We start from the raw sequence: 12,676 nt of genomic DNA on the forward strand, positions 1-12,676 counted from the left end.
TCAATGCATCGTCATGATTGTTTTATACTATTTGCCACAATGAATAACCTCTTAGAAGATTTCTAAAGTAATCTAGATCTTCAACCTCATTCAATAATAACAAAGTCCGCCAATTGTTAATTTTTTTCCCATTAAATGATCTACATGCAAACTAAAAAAGCATTATTTTTAATGCATCAATGTCTTCCATATCAAGAAAGTTGAAATACCTAAAACTTCAATCAAATTCTTGAAGAGTCCCTAGATAATCGTTAAAATATTGTTCCTATAACTTACGTTGGTAGTAAATTTTGTATTTTTGTATACGTCAATTAGATCATAACAAATATTGTAACTAAACATAATTTTTTAAGCATACTAATCGATCAGTAATTTCAGACCAAAACTGATCTTTAGCATGTTCTTTATGTTGCACTCGCCTACGCGAAGATTGTGCATGATCGCACACTGAATACATGATTATTCATCTTCTCCAAATGGCTAAATATATCTTTTCTAAATAACTTTAATTGTCGTCTCTTAACTTGGCTTTCATAGCCTCCATAATAGATCCAAAATTTGAATTTTTTGTGATACGCCTAGGGAAATGATTGGATGCACATGCCTTGATCTTGCCTATTTCCATTGCTTAGTATGATTACTCTTTGCTAGTGACTTCTTGGCCATTGTATTTGTGACAGAATTCAAATTTTATTCATTAATAATATTTATTAATTATAATTAAATTTTATTCATTAATAATATTTATTAATTTTATTCACTCTTAGGCATATTACCCTAGAAATTTTATTGCTGTAGCAATGCCAAGGTATAAAAGGACAGCCAGCCAACTAAAAAATCCCCCACGATTCCAAAGCTACCATGCGGAAGAAAAGTATGAAGAATTTATTGAACCGCGTAAGATTCTTGAAGAAAAAGGGTTTCAGTTTCCCCATCAACCCTCGGGGATTGTGCAATCATTATACAATGCTGTAGCAAAGCGCAAATGGCTGGAATTTTGTAACCACCCTCGAGACTATGTGTTGCCATTGGTGAAAGAATTTTATGCCAACTTGGTAAGCCCTGGTCAGCACAATATCTGGGTAAGAAACTCGCTTGTACCGTTAGATTCTCGAGTTATAAATGCTTTCTATAATTTACCTGCTGAAGTTAATTGTGAGTATGACAAATTGCTTGAAAAATTAACCCTACAAAGATGGAACAAAATTTTCACAACACTTACCGTAAAGGGTGCATCGTGGGCTAATGAAGAAGGGTGTGTGATTAATAGAATAGATTTGACACCTATTGCTAAGGTATGGGTGAAATTTCTAAAATCCAGACTGATGCCAACCATACACACCACTACTGTTTCACAAGAGAGGTTAGTATTGTTGTATGTTCTTGTTAAAGGGTTACCCATAGATGTGAGAAGCATCATAGAAAATGAAATTCAGGACTGTGCTATGAAAAACCACAAAGCAGCTGCCTTGATATTTCCATCACTCATCACCAGCATCTGTATAGTATTGAAAGTCCGCCTTAATGCCAAAGATGAGCATGTTAAGAATGATGGTGCTTTTACTGTGCGCACCATCGAAAGAATTGCAGGTGAAGTTACTGGAGCCCCATCTGAACCAGTTGATGTAGCAGGGGCAAGAAGAGTTATTGGGATAAAGCAGAGAATCCAAGCACTGAGCACCAGTATCACTCAATGTGCCGAAGCTCAGCAGCTGGAAAACAATCGGTTTTGAAACTATTTGCAGCACTTGGAAAACCACCTATACCAATTTGTTGTATATATGAAAAGTAACCACTGAAATTTCCCTAATTCACTGCTCCAGCGATATAATTTTAGTACATCCACTGCAGAAGCTCCAGCAGAAGTCAATGAAGAAGCTACTGACACAGATGAACCAGAGAAGGAAGCTACAGCAGAACTGCGAGCAGAGGTAAAAATAGATGCTAATGACCAGTCAGACCAGCCCAAAGAGGAGGATGTCAAGTCAGCAACTGACAGTTCCCTGACAGAGGAAGATGAAGAGCCCGAGAAAGAACTCGAGGAACCCCCAGTCAAGACTCCTTTCAAGTCTAGGAAAAAGCACATCATACAAGAAGAAGAAGAAAAGGAACCTGTAGAGAATCCTCTTATTCCAGTCCTCTCTCGAAAAGGCAAAGAGAAAGTACTCACCCATCATGCCTCTAACGATACAGCCGAGCAAATTGATGCAGAGCTGGAAGCTGCAGCAGCCAGAGTTACTCGTACACCCACAGAGACAAAGCATTTGCTTGATATCATTGTCGCAATCACGGCTGAGAGACACACAGCCGAAGCCCCAACTCTAGCTCCATCACAGCAAACCCCCAACAAACCTACTCTCGCTAGTCCTAAGGGAACCGGCAAAAGAAAAGGGGGCACTTCTGGAGGCGATGTTGTAGCAGACACACCTGAACCAAAAAGGACCAGATCTGTTTCATCTAGGCAGGCTGCACCAGCTGCCACTCCTTCCACCAGTTCGTTGTAGAGAAAGAAGAAGATATTGCCAGCAGCCTTACCACAAGAATCCCTTAAGGATCGGCTGCGAAGCGCATCCAAAAAGCGCTGAAGTCACTGCATCATGTTGCAGTAAAGCCCAAGCACTAGGGAGTACCCCCTACCTGCTAGTTTATTTCATTTCTTTCTAAAAAAATTTTCTTGCATTTAGTTTTAATTTTCCAATTTATACTACATGTCCTTTTAAATCAATGTATGCATGTCTGGTTTATGTGGTTTTGATTTTGTGTGCGTGTGAGGACACAACACCACTTAAGTTTGGGGGGGTTGTGTTTCTAAGTGCATGTCTTTATGTGTGTGTTGTGTGTTGTGTGAAGCTTTGTTATCTAATATTTGTATATGGATTTGAAAACCTACTAAAGATAAAGTGAGTGTTATTCAATATTTAAAAAACTGCCAAGTAGAGATAGTTATAGATGGAGGTTGAAATTTTATCCCGAAACTTGGACTTTGGTTGAGTTTTATGAGAATGTTGTAGCAGAACCAAGAAAACTAAAAGAAAAGGGAGTAGAAAATATCTCAAGTTTAGGGAAAAAGTTTTGTTGAACTGTGCTTGTTATAAAATAAATTTTGGTCCAATGGCTTAAGTTACTGAGTAACCAGAGCTGAGAATGTACCCCATATGCAGACTTGAGTCCAAAGGCAACAAGAGTTATGAGCATTGTTGTAGCATGTTAGAAAAATAAATAAATAAATTTTTTTGAGTCCTCTGTCTAAGATATCGAGTAGCCAGGTCTGTTCATGAGCCCCATGTTCAGCCTTGAGTTAAAGATATTTTAGATAAGACTATGTTATGAGTATTGCTACAGCAACTCTGATCTATGCATTGGTTGAGTAATTGGGTATCATCATTGCAAGTGATCGACATTCACATGAAAAATCATTGTTACATTGACGAGGGTTTAGATGAGTAAAACAAAAAACTTTTTGTTGTAGCACAGTTTGAGTATAGTTGTGATTTCTGCTCCCCCATATGTGAATATAGTTGTGCTCTACCCCTGAATTATATACAGGGGATTAAAGTGGCACACACACACCGTGGACATAATGAAGGTTCAGTCTAGAACTAAACTATTAAGGCTATTTTGAGTGATTAAGAGTGTGATCTGTGGGTGAAAGAATTCTTGCAAATTTGATGACAGAGCTAAGTTATTTTTTGCATGGTTGTGTGATTGAAGTGTTGGTGTGTTGTTATTACTTGAGGACAAGTAACGATTTAAATTTGGGGGTGTGATAACTCTATAAAATGAGAGTTATTATGGCAATTCTAGGCTTAAATCAAGATCACTTAGAGAGTAAATAATTTGTTTCTATTGCATTTTTGTTACATTCTGCATAAATAATCATTTTAGTTAGTCTTAATAAGTTTTGCTTGATTTAAAGTAATTTGTGCTCAAACTGTGTGCATAATTGTAGGTTTCCAGAAGCTTATAATTCATGAAAGGAATGCTATGTAATAGGCTTGCAAAAATGAGGAAGAATATGGGCACAAAAGAATTGAGGAAAATCTGGAGCAGTATAGTATTGTAGTTGTTGCTGGAGCAACCATTGTTGTAGCAATCCTGGAACAACAACAGAGAAAACTTAGCGCGGGATATCTGCACGATTGCGATCTGCAGTTTCCTAATCTGACTCGTGCATGCCCTAGGCTTCTGTTTACCCTAGTTTTCAGTTATAAAAAGGGCGTGCATCACATGAAAAGGTGGCGGTGAATTAACATTGAAGAAATCGAGAGGAAAAGAGGGGAAGAGTCAGAATTCAAGGGAAACAAATCTGCACCAGTGAAGAATCCAGCAGATTTACTTGGATTGAATTCTCATCGTTCATTACTTGTTCCCTTCCTTACTCTTTGATTGAACCGATGTATTTCATGACTAATATTTTGTTGTTTGTTTTTCTTTTCCAAAGTATGAACTAAATTTGCTTGTAGTTGAGTGACAAACAATCTTTATGGGTTTTTTACTGTTCTTACAAGTTGCTGCATGATTGCTGTAGCATTTTACTTTAATAGCTTTTGTTCTAATCATTATTTCGGTTGACCAGCCATTTAATGGTTCAAGTTAAGGGAGAGCGCTAAAGGGCCTGTCTTAGTGGAAATTGTTATAGTAATACTTGATCTTAATTTAAGTTTCCTGGATTGAGTTTAACTTGAGTCCTAAAAGGGTCGTACTTGAATTAAGAATTGTGAAGAACTAGACATAGGAATTCACCTTGTAGGGTAGAGAGAGTGGATATTCATAATGCCATACCTTAGGTGGAATAGCAACTGGTCATTGTTAGGGTGCTTAAGGGTATGAGAAGTCCAACAAGAGACAGCTGAGGACACAAAATAATTCTGCCTAGTGCTGTAGGAATTGCTGTAGCAACTGGTGTAAAATTGATTGAAAGCAGTCAACCCATGAAAAGGGTTTGATCATTCAACTACTTCATTCGCATTAAATACATTTACGTAACTTATCTAATCTACTTCTTTACTGTGTTTATTTGTTATTTTCTTATAATTGTTAATTTCGGTAGTAATCAACTTTAACTAGGTTTTTCTTGAAATATAGGTAGATTGCACTATCGTGATTGCTGTAGCATTTCTAGTAACATCAATCCCTATGGAGACGATCTTGAATATTCATCACTTTATTACTTGTTGTGTACACTTGCATATTGGCATCAATAGCAATTGAGTAAAAAATTAACCAACAATAATATTCTATACATACTTGATATACTTACTATTGTAGTAGTCTTCTTTATTTGGAACTCTTTGATATGTAATCCTACCTAGACGCCAATTTTCTTCTTTATCCCTGCAAAAACATTCTCTAATATTTCATGTAATTTAATCTAATTAATTTTCAATGACTAGACAAATCCTTAATAAAAGGAAATAAATCCCTAATCTCCCCCCTTCGCATCCTTGTAGTCAAAACATAAACCACCAATTTTTTAGTCTTCAAATGGTGTGTGTGGAAGCAATGTAGACCACGAGCAATAACCTGCAAAAAGACAATAAAAACAAAGAACTAACCAAAACAAAATTCATTAGTCATCGTTAGTTCAAGACAGAAATCTCCTTCAATAAATAAATGCTCATGTTTATGATTGAATTGATAAAAATAAACTCTCCCTTTATTATTAAAATCAAGTTCAAATAGGGTTTAAATAAAAAAAAAAAAAAGAACTACTCAACCCATTTCACAATGCAATAAAAATTAAAATATATTACTCTCTCCTTTTTGGCAAAAGGTGGCAAAGCATGATAGATAACATAAACGAGAAATTGAAATAATATCCTAAACTAGAAAAACTCAAACGGAATTAATAAAGGGGTAAAAAAGTAAAGAAATCATCAAGGGTAATGAACATGTCTAATGTCATCAAGAGTGTGTTCAATGCATTCAACTCGACCCAATAAATCTAAAATTATCTCCCTTTAATAATCCAAGCGCGGTAAAGTAAAGCAAATGGTTTGAATCTAAAAGAGCATTCTTAGTCTGAGTATCTTCATGTTGATCGCCAGCAACACCTAAGGACTTCAACATAGGAAAGGTTGGTTTTATATAAATAGGAAAAGAAGTAAAGACCGCATCTTTTTCAATTAAATTATAATCACGAGATGTCAACACTTAATGAATCAAGGAAGAAAATGGTAATGCACATCTCTCCCCCAAAGACTTCTGCATTCTTTAAAATCAAATCAAAGGCCAACCAGCCAAAGTTGAAAGAAATTCCACCTTCATTTGGAAACAAAACTTTAGCAAATAAAGGGTCCATTATAGCATAATTTTCAATAGGATACCAATTGTATCCCCAATCCAATGTAAAGCTTGATATTTAAAATCAAGCTTAGAAACCAAAAGGTCTTTAGGCCAAGGAAAATACCTCCCTAAAAGTCGAGTAGTGATAGTAGACATGTCCAAGGTATCTGTGTGTTCCTAGATATTGGTATCATCAAAATCCTTACACCCAAACTGTGATAGATTAATGTTGGGTGATTCTATTGCTACAGGTATCAATGTGAAAGTGTACACAATAAGTAATATACTGATGAATATTCAAATTGTCTCTACAAGGATTGATGTTATCGAATTTGCTACAGCAATTTAACAGTGCAATTTCAAACTAAATAAAAATAAAATAATTAATGAAACTAATGAACTAACTAAATTAAAAATGCAAATAATAAAATGCAATAAGGAAAATTCTCAAGCCAAACACAAGGGCAAACTCAATGGGAATATAGTAGTTGAGTGATTAAACTTTTTTCATTGTTTGAGAACCATCTTCTAATTGCTATGCTGTTTGTGATGCTACAGTAACTTCTCTCAGTTTCTTAGCCCACATTTTTTTATTAGTTTCTACTTGCTACCCTTAACACAAAGAAATAAAAGAAATTAGATGCTCAATTAAAATAACAAAAAAGACAAACTAAATAATTTTTGAAAACTAAATTTAATGAGTTAAAAACTTGAAACAACTTCCCTCATTGGATTTCTCCCAATCAACGCTTGATTTTTTGTTCTTCAATTGACTATTCTTAATTGCTCAAACTGGGTCCTTGAGGAATAAATCCTTTTAGGATTGTTCAAAGCAGCACCAATGTAATGCTTCACTCTTTGTCCATTCACCTTGATTCCCTGACTTGTCCTTTCATCTTGAAGCCCAACAACCCCATGAAGATAATTTTGATAAGTTTGAAAGATCTGGACCATCTAGACTTTGATTTTCTAGGGAAAAGCTTTGGTCTTATGTTATAGAGCAAGACTTGTTACAAGAATAATCTTATGCCATTGCTTGGTCCTTTTCTTGTAGATTCTTGTATTTTCAGAGGAAAAACAACCTTAATGCTTCTAGCTCACAAAGCTGTAGCTTCTTTTGCTCTATTGTAGCAAAGATATCCATGTTCAGTTGTTTTATTACCCAATATGCTTTGTACTCCAACTCTAACCGCAAATATCTAGCTTTCCCGTAAACGATTCTGTGTGAGGACATGTCAAGTGGAGTTTTGTAAACCAAAAAGCCAATCCCTTCTATAGGGATTCACCATTTTTTCCAAAATATTTTTTATCGCCCTATTGGACATTTCTGCCTGACCACTTGTTTGTGAATGATATGTTGTGGTAACCTTATGCTTGATCCCATACTTAGCCAATGTTGTAGCAAACATCTTGTTGCAAAAATAGGTTCTTTCATCACTAACTATGGCTTTCGGAATGCCAAATCTTGAGAAAATGTTATGTTGAAGAAACTTCACCATTGCCTTGGCATCATTTGTTGGCAATGTTGTAGCTTATACCCATTTGGATACATATTCTTCAGAAAGTAAAATGTATAAGTTGCCAAAGAAGGATGGCAATGGTGCCATAAAGTCTATCCCCCATACATCAAAAAGTTCAACCTCCAAGATGTTGGTAAATGGCATTTTATGCTTTTGAGAGATGTTTCCTGTTCTTTTGCACCTGTCACAACATTTAACAAACTCATATGTATCTTTAAAAATAGAGGGCCAATAATAACCTGATTAAAGAACTTTTGCTGCTGTTCTGCATCCACCATATGTTGCAGCATGACAGAATTCCAAAGTATTTGAAATTTCCTCATCAAGAATACATTTTTTAATCACATGGTTTGAACACAAGTTGTACAAGTCAAGGTCATCCTACCAATAACTTCCGACATCATAGAGAAATTTCTTCTCCTGCTGGTAGCTTAAATTAGAGGGTAATAATCCACTCACCAAATAATTAGTAAAATCTACATACTATGGAAATTCATATTGTTGCAGTATCTTTGCATGATATATCATCAGCAACTACTCATTAGGAAAAGTTTCTATTATGTCTTGCTTAGTTAGAGTGCTTGCATTTGCTTCCAGCCTTGTGAGATGATCTGCTACTTGATTCTTATTGTCCTTTCTATCCTTGATCTCCGGATCAAACTCTTGTAGTAATAGAATCTACCTAATCAACCTTGGTTTGAAATATTTATTTAAAATCAAGTGATCTGTATAAAAAGTCACTTTGGTGCCAATCAGATAAGGTCTAAATTTATCAAATGCAAAAATAATTACCAATAACTCTTTTTCAGTGGTAATGTAGTTGAGTTATGCATCGGCTAAGGTTTTGCTGGCATAATAAATAGAGTGAAAACCCTTACCTTTCCTCTGCCCTAGCACTACTCCAATAGACTGGTCACTTGCATCACATATCAACTTAAAAGGCATACTCCAATCTGGTGCTACAATAATTGGTGTTGTAACAAGAGCTCTATTTAACTCAACAAAAGCCTTTAGGCAATCCTCATGAAAATTGAAAGGTTTGTCATGCTCCAGCAACATGCACAAAGGTTTGGCTATTTTAGAGAGATCCTTAATTAACCTTTTATAGAATCTTGCATGACTTGAGACACACTAATGCCCTTTACTTAAGTAGGCGGTGAACGTTTTTCAACCACCTCTATTTTTTCCTTATCTGCCTCTATTCCCTTTCTAAAAACTCTAAGGCTTAGGACTATCCCTTTTTGTGCCATGAAATGACTCTTTTCCTAATTTAATACTAAATTTGTCTCCTTACATCTCTTAAGTACATTTTCTAGATTATGCAAACAGCCATCATATGATTCCCCAAAAGCTGAAAAGTCATCCATGAATACCTCAAGTGTTTGCTCGACCATATTTGAAAAAATAGACATTATACACCTCTAGAAGGTTGCTAGAATATTGTACAAGCCAAATGACATTCTTCTAAAGGCAAAAGTTTCACACAGACAAGTGAATGATCCTCAGGTGCTATAGCAATCCAGTTGTAGCCTCAGTATCCATCCAAGAAACAATAGTACTCTTTTCCAGCAAGTCTATCTAACATCTAATCTATGAAAGACAATGGGAAGTTATTCTTCCTTGTGGCTTTGTTTAACTTCCTATAATCCATGCAGACTCTCTATCTAGTTACTGTTCTTGTGGGAATAAGCTCATTTTTTTTCATTTCTTACAATTGATACTCCATTTTTCTTTGGAACACACTGTACTAGGCTTATCCATGAGTTGTTTGATATTGGGTAAATGATTCCAGTGTCAAGCCACTTGATAATCCTTTTCTTTATAACTTTCTTTATAATGAGATTTAATCTTCTCTGTTGCTCTACAGAATTGCTGTAGCAATCCTCCAGGAAAATCTTATGTGCTCATATAGAGTACTACTTCCTTTTATGTCTATCATAGTCCATCAAATAGCCTTCTTGTATCTCCCTAATACATCCACTAAGCTCTTCTCTGGTTCTGCATCCAAGGAAGATGAAATGATTACAGGAAGTGTGTCATTGTCACCAAGATAAACATACTTTAAATGTGAAGTAAAAACTTTAATTCTAAAACAGGAGGTGACTCAATAAAGGGAACAAAATGTTATACTTCTCTGTTTGAAAGATCTAGAGACTCAAAATGCTTGTCAATTCTCACGGTTTGCTTTTCTCCTGACCATGCTATGTCAGCTATTTTAAGATCTTCTTATTCAAGTTCTTCAAATGTCACAGCCTTGATTTTTTCGTTGCCGTAACAATTATTCTGTCTCTCCGCTACAGCAAAATCCACAACACTTATAAAATTACAGTCTTCAATTTCATTAGGACTCTTCATGGTATCTAAGACATTGAATGTAACATACTGATCATTCACATGGATAGTCAATTCTCCTTTTTGTACATCAATTAATGTCTTCCTTGTAGCTAAGAAAGCTCCACCTAAAATTATTGGCATTTCTATATCAACCTCAAAGTCCAACACTATAAAATCCACTAGAAAATTAAATTTATCCACTTTCACATGGATAGTCAATTCTATAAATGATTGGCATCTAAGACATTTCACATGGATAGTCAAAGTCCAACACTATAAAATCCACTATAAAATTACAGTCTTCAATTTCATTAGGACTCTTCATGGCATCTAAGACATTGAATGTGACTTACTGATCATTCACATGGATAGTCAATTCTTTTTTTTGTACATCAATTAATGTCTTCCCTGTAGCTAAGAAAGGTCCACCTAAAATGATTGGCATTTCTTTATCAGCCTCAAAGTCCAACACTATAAAATCCACTAGAAAATTAAATTTATCCACTTTCACCAATACATCTTTAATCTTGCCTTCTAAATAGGTATGAGATTTGTCAATAAGTTATAAAGTCACTGTTGTTGGTCTAACCTCTCTAACTCACAATTGCTTGAATATTGATAAAGACATTAGATTAATGCTAGCCCCCAAATCACAAAGTGCCTTACCACTATATTTAATTCTTATGGAGCATGGGAGTTGTAAAGCTTCATGTATCTTTTAACTTTTGAGGGATCTTATTCTGAAGCATATAACTGCATTCTTTTGTTGGAGCAACTGTCTCAAACTCTCTAAGCCTTCTTTTTCTTGCCAAAATATTTTGAAGAACTTCACATAATTTGGCATTTGTTCTAAGGCTTCTACAAAAGGAATACTAATATGTAGTTGTTTCAATACTTCAAAGAATTTGTTAAATTGCTTGTTTTGTTTTTATTTTTGAAATCTTTGTAGGAAGGGTGGTGGGTGCTTAAATTGTTGTGTTGTAGCAGTTTGTTTGGTTCATCCTTTCAAGACCTTAAGTTAATCACTTTACAATACTTTTTTCCATCTCTTCTTAGATCCTGTGTTGCTGGGTAATCAGCCCTGAGGTTTATTGCTGAGTGTTGTAGCAAACTGTCTAATCTGAGTTTCTAAGTTTCTTAAGGATACAACTTGACTTTGGACCACTACTTCATTCATCACAATATACTCCTTAATCAAAGCTTCAAGAGAACTGAGTTGATCAGTGCTGGTGTTTCTTTGCCCTTGATTTTGCTGGTGAAATTCAGGTGGTTAAGCAAGCCTGTTTTGTTCGCTGGATGCCACAGCATGTTGATTCTGATTGCTCCATGAGAAGTTTAGGTGCTTTCTCTATCCAAGGTTGTACGTGTTTGAGTAAGGATTGTTCTAGTTTTGTCTATTGAAGTTGCCCACGTAATTGACCGAAGTTGGATTTCCAGGATAATTGTCAAATAGATGATCTCCTCCGTAATAAACACAAGATACCTCAATAATTTGGTTGACAATTACTGGAGCGGCAGTCATAGGCTTCGCCATACTTGTTGATAAGTTAATTAGGCTGATAGAGCTGTCAAGGCATTGATGGCCACTGATACTTTTTATTGGCTATCATTTCCAAAATGGACATTGTAAGACTTAGATAGCAATGCCCCATTTGTTGAAGCATCCACCATCAATCTAGTGCTTAGGTTGAGAACATTGTAGAAAGTTTCCAACTGTATACTGAAAGGAATACCGTGATGAGGACATCCTCTGAGTAATTCTTTGAATCTTTCCTATACATCATACAAGCTTTCATCTTCAAGTTAATGGAAAGATGTGATCTCATTCCTCAATTTTGCATTCTTGGTAGGTGGGAAGCACTTCATCAAAAATTTGCCAGCCAAATCATTCCAAGTAATAATGGAGTCAGGTGGTAAAAAGTTCAACCATGTCCTTACTCGATCCATTAAGGAAAATATGAAAGGTCTGAGCCTTAATACTTCCTGTGATGCTCTGGCAATCTTGAAAGCATCACTTCTAAAAATAATTTAAGATGAAGGTGATGATCTTCTTGTAGCAGCCCATTAAATTGCCCAACTGTTTGAAGCATTTGAAACATCACTAGTTTCAGCTCAAAATTATCAACTTGCACTTCAAGTTTAACTATTTCAGGGTTTATGGCTTGAGGAGTCAACACTGCATAATCACTTATGGCTCTATCTCTATCATTTGTCATGTGGATAATATTATTGTTACTTAGTTGCCCATGATTAATATACCCATTCTGACCTTATTGACCTCCTTGTGCATTAAGTGGTTCTACTACTCCATGAGGGTTCAAATTCCCCATATCTTGCAAATCATCAATGTTTACAACTTTTAAATTCTGATGCTCCTTTCTCAGTCTCCTTACAGTTCTTTTAATTTCTAAATCAAACTAGAATTCAACAGGTTTGTATTTGCACATGCAAAGGTTACTCGAGCACTTCTATCAACAAAGTAAACAGATTAAAATAAAACTAAAAACTAGCACTAACTAAAATTGATTTCACAATCT

At 35.4% G+C, this 12,676-nt stretch overlaps 1 non-coding gene across 1 annotated transcript; it reads left to right on the top strand.

The window, feature by feature from the left end:
* Positions 1 to 11,868: 11,868 nt before the first annotated feature.
* On the top strand, positions 11,869 to 11,975 carry LOC112100617. The gene has a single exon (XR_002906984.1). It is a non-coding gene; the product is annotated as a small nucleolar RNA R71 (small nucleolar RNA).
* Positions 11,976 to 12,676: the final 701 nt, after the last annotated feature.

The sequence above is a fragment of the Citrus clementina genome, unplaced genomic scaffold (assembly GCF_000493195.1).
Source record: "Citrus clementina cultivar Clemenules unplaced genomic scaffold, Citrus_clementina_v1.0 scaffold_3, whole genome shotgun sequence".
In the NCBI taxonomy this organism is placed as follows: Eukaryota; Viridiplantae; Streptophyta; class Magnoliopsida; order Sapindales; family Rutaceae; genus Citrus; species Citrus x clementina.